This window comes from Charadrius vociferus, unplaced genomic scaffold (assembly GCF_000708025.1).
Source record: "Charadrius vociferus isolate BGI_N301 unplaced genomic scaffold, ASM70802v2 scaffold758, whole genome shotgun sequence".
NCBI classification, from domain to species: domain Eukaryota; kingdom Metazoa; phylum Chordata; class Aves; order Charadriiformes; family Charadriidae; genus Charadrius; species Charadrius vociferus.
Window position 1 is genome coordinate 2,255,014 of NW_009649934.1, and position 3,988 is coordinate 2,259,001.

Genomic DNA, 3,988 nt, shown 5'->3' on the forward strand with positions numbered 1-3,988 from the left:
CTCTTTCATTCACTTTTTAACTCAAAGATTGTCCTTGCTTTTCCAGAGATGCCTGAGCTCTCTCTGATGTAGCAGTGCTCAGGTCCCCAGTTGGATCCTCTCCCCGCTCTCTGGGCTTTTACAGCTCTGTTCACAGTCTGGCCTTTCACCCCATCATACCACTCAGCCCTGCGTTTATCCTCCCCACTGCTTTACGCACCCCAGTAGTTGCCACGTCCCCTGTACTCTTTACTTGGTGTTCTGAGCCTTCTCTGGACTGCAGTACTTGCCCTGCTTAAACACAGTAGAGGAAATCTAGGGAAGAAGAGAACTAAAAAAGTTCAGTTAAAGTGTGCTTGATCCTAGGTTTGAAAATAAAGTTCCAGCACAGCTGATTTCTGGCAATTTTGCCTGCTGGAGCTGTGAATACAAATAGTAGTCAAACAGGTGTTGTTTTGTTTGGGTTTTTCTAAATAATAGTTTAGAGTCTTTCTTAAAAGTTCGGTTTGTTAGATTTATTTCTTTAATTTTTAAACAGTTCACAGACTTCATGTGGGTGTTGACAGTGTTTGTGTATGAAACCAAGCAACACGCACAGCTTCTGCAGGATACTTTAAAAGCTGGATAGTTTAGTGGCTTATGAAAGTGTTAAACAGCATCATATTTCATCCTTCAAGGGGCAGGCTCGTTCCCTGCAGCAGGCTAGAGTTAACATCCCTCTGAGAGCGCTGGTGGCTGGGCTGCAGGAAGCAGCATGCCTCTTTTGGGAAGCACCAATCACTCACTTGTCAGAGCTCTGAGCAGGGCGCTTCCTCTGTGAGATAGACTCTTGGTCTAATCCAGTAGGACGAGTGTTAAATTCCTATATTTATAGCTAAAGCAATAAAAAAAATGCTTGCATTTCTGTGGGTTTGCGCTGCGTAGTGGTTATATGTCTCGGAAAATCACATGGTGCTACTGACCTTCTCATAAAGACAAGAATGGAGAAAAATTGTTCTTTCTCCCGAGAGGCTGGATTTATTTGTCAGAGTTGCATCTGAGGGAATGTGCTGGTGTAGTACAATGTGTTCTTCAGGGCTTAATGCATATTGGCCCAGGCTCATTTTGGTACAGAAGCACTGCAGAGCTTTTTGGAGATGGTGGTTTTAAGGAACCACAGGCTCTCCCAGCACCCTTGCTGAAGCACTGGACCGTGTCTGTGTTGTCTTTGGTGCCCGTGAGTGGGAGACTCAGCTGACACCAGCGGTATACCACGCACGTGAGCTCTCTGCAGCCGCACAGCTGCTCCCTGAAGCCACAGAAGGCTGACAGTCGGCATTTTACGTAATCCAGTATCTGACATACGTTTAATTTTCTGGGACTTGCTGGGTCTCTGGAACTGTATCAAAATGCTGATTTGTTTCCTGAAGTGATGCTTTCAGAGAGGGGCTTTGTTTTCCTCCAGGACTCTGAAGAGTGTGGTTGTGTGTGTGTGTGCTCACGTCTGTGATTTGGAGAGTTACCAGGGGTGAAGTATCCACAAGGATCACGATGCCCTTTCCTGAGGAGGAGTTGATAAAAGCTTGGTCTTTGGCAGAGCCCTGCAGATGGTGCTGTGGTCCCAGCTTAGCTGTGTCTGCGCTGGAGAACAGTCCTGCGCAGGCTTCCCGCTGTGTGGGGAGCATGGCAAGAGAACTCGGGTCAACAGAGGGCTTCGGTGTAGATGCAGCTGCAAAGTGGGGCTTTAACCTCTGTTCCTGTACCAGTAAAACAGCTTCGGTGTGGAGCTCGTGTGGGGAAGGTGGGAGGGGACCTCACGGCTGTGATACGGGACTGGGGTTGTACCTCATACTGTTAACAGGATGTCTGAAGCCTGTGTTAATCCATGGTTTTGGACAACCTAGTGTGCTGGAGGACATTCTTGTTCTGGTGTAATTTCAATGTAAGCACCCTGAAGTGCAAGTGCCACCTGTTTTCAGTCTTCCGCCCAAGATGTGGGGTGAAAAGGACTTTCTCAGGGACCTTAGAGAGTCTAAGAAGGAATGTGCTTATCGTCACAATGCTCTCAGCTGAGCCTGTGCTCTGGTAGGGATGAGACTTCTTTCCAGGTGAGGAACTGACAGACACCGAGTGACTCGAGTAGGGTGACGCAGGAGATCGCTGGGGTCCCAGGTGACTGAATATGTGCAGATCACTGGCTGGCACTCAGTTCCTTGATGCAGGGCCATAGATCAAAATGATTTGGAAGAGAGTTTGACAGTCATCTAGCTTAATTTCCCTGTCCAAGTAAGAATCAACGTGGCTTACATCATTCCTGACAAATGTTTGCCCAACCTGTTCTAAAAGGCCTCCAAAGCTGATAAGGACTTTTGCATGCAATCTATTCTGGTGGGGTGGTGTTCTTCCTGCTAGAAAGTTATCCTTTGTACCTAGTCTTCCTTGCTGCCATTAAAGCTGAGTACTTCTCCTGGCCTGAGGTGGAGAACAGCTGACTCTCTCCTTAGAGCGGCTTCCATGTGGCAGTCTGTTCCTGTGTTTCCTCACAGTCTTCATTTCGGAGGAAGGAACACCAACATCATGTTGTTTCTGTAGGCTGCTTGCACATCCTTCCCTCCCTGCTTGAGAGATGTAGAGGGGGACCGGGTGTGCTGAAGGGAAGTGTGCTTCAGACGTGTTGCAGGTGATACTTGTGCCTATGGTGACTGGAATAAGAGAGCTGCTACAGCTCATCTTGTTATAGGGGAGGAGTCATTTCCTAAGCAGTGAAGAGCAAGCCAAAACTTGCATTAAGATTTTGTTTGTCTGGGCAAGTTTTCAAAAGCTGTATTTAAGTTTTAATAAACTACTATTTCTACTCTGGGTTGCATCCAGAGGGACAAATACCCAGTGAGAGAAGGCTTCTCTCACAGTCAAGGATGAGATACCAGTTTTCAGCCCATTTCCTCTTTCATAGATGTTTTGATATGCTTTGAGTTAAGAGTTGGAAGTTTCAGATGTTCCTCTCTGTGGAGGATCATATCATGGTCCGTTTCTGTTGCCTGGTGGCTGCTTGCAAATCTCAGCATGGTCCCTCCAGTCCCCGGTGAACGCAGGAGGCTATTTACATGCTGCCACCCTGCAGTGCTGGGGTCATGGCCAAAGCACGCTCTGCGTTCACCTGTTGCAATTGGGACAGGTAGCAGAAGTTACTGTAGCCTCAAGGATGTTCTAAAGTCCCCTAGTTGTAGAATCAGACCCGTACCCAGGTCCCTGTGTCCAAAAGCAGGTGTGACTTGTACTCTTTTCTCCATCTGCTACTGCTAGGTCAAAGGCAAATAAGCTGTCCTTCCACTTTGCTCCCTTTGGGAAGTTTAACGCTGCATTTGCTGGAAAGTTGCCAGTGGTTCCATCCTATACTGGGATTCACCAAATCTGGATTCAGATCCCTGCTGTGTGACAAACTGCAGGCCTGACCTCGAGTGGATTATTGCTTACTCTGTTCCGTACTGTTGTGGTTGGAATAATAGCCCTTTGCTGTATTACAGACTGTTGTAAGAGTACCTTATATAGAGGATGTGGGGTACTCGGTTACTTCAGAGGGAACTGTGACTGTCCTATGGCAACCTCTTCTTCAATTACATCCAGAAGGAGCAAAGAATGAGCCAGCTTTTATGAAATCCATCTCATCTGCTTCTTGATGGCAGGGCACACCACCCTGCTGCAGCATGAGATCAGATTTGCTTTGCTGATTGCCAGTGCTGCCAGTGCAAAACCAAAGGATGTGGGAGCAAGCCAAAGTACCAGCGCTAGTTCTGCAGCAAGCGCATATCTGAACATGATGAGAGCGTGATTCACAGACAAACCAGTGTTCTCAGAGTGCTGAGAAAGTGCATCCTGTTCACAAAAGCAAGTAGTGCTTTTACAGTGCATGAGCATCGAATATGTGGTGGAGAGAAGTGCTGCCACATGTTGTGGGCTGCATGGTTTGTCTCCTTTATGTGGTTGATCTCAGAACTGTCGCTTTGTTTAAGTGGCAGCTTCTAGCTCTTCC